Source organism: Arachis hypogaea, chromosome 5 (assembly GCF_003086295.3).
Source record: "Arachis hypogaea cultivar Tifrunner chromosome 5, arahy.Tifrunner.gnm2.J5K5, whole genome shotgun sequence".
Lineage (NCBI taxonomy): Eukaryota > Viridiplantae > Streptophyta > Magnoliopsida > Fabales > Fabaceae > Arachis > Arachis hypogaea.
The window spans coordinates 10,528,260-10,528,816 of NC_092040.1; positions in this window are offsets into that span (position 1 = coordinate 10,528,260).

Below are 557 nucleotides of genomic sequence, written 5' to 3' on the forward strand. Positions count from 1 at the left end.
GTATCATCTTGTTATATGGTTAGTAGTTCGGGTGTGATTGAACGATGATGTGCCATCTTGCTATACGGTAAAAATAACAATTTGTTGCTTTTTCGCTTTCATGGCCATATTGTGATCTTTTATTTTTATTTTGGGGGTGGAATTGAGCATTAGTGATTACTGAAGGAGGGATTGTATGCTATATTTGTTCTGTTCTGTGCTACAAGCATGTTGGTGTAGCTAAGATTCATGCCAATTTGGTAATTATATGTAGCAATTATGATTCTCCATTATTGTTCTGTTGGTATCTTACATAGTGAGGCATGAGGCTTCATGAATTTTATAAACAGTGTTATGAGAATTGTGTAGTTCGTTTATATTTTGTATTGCAGTCATGGCAGGTTTACAATTTTAATTTCTGTTTCTAAAAGATCAACCTTTATTTTATTTTGCCTGTAAAATATGCCCAGTTGAACATATCCAAGTCACTGTATAATGCATGTTTGAGGTAGATAGTCATATTAGAAAAGTGGAAGAGGAAATAAATGGGAAGATAGAAGGGTGGATAGAAGTTTTGG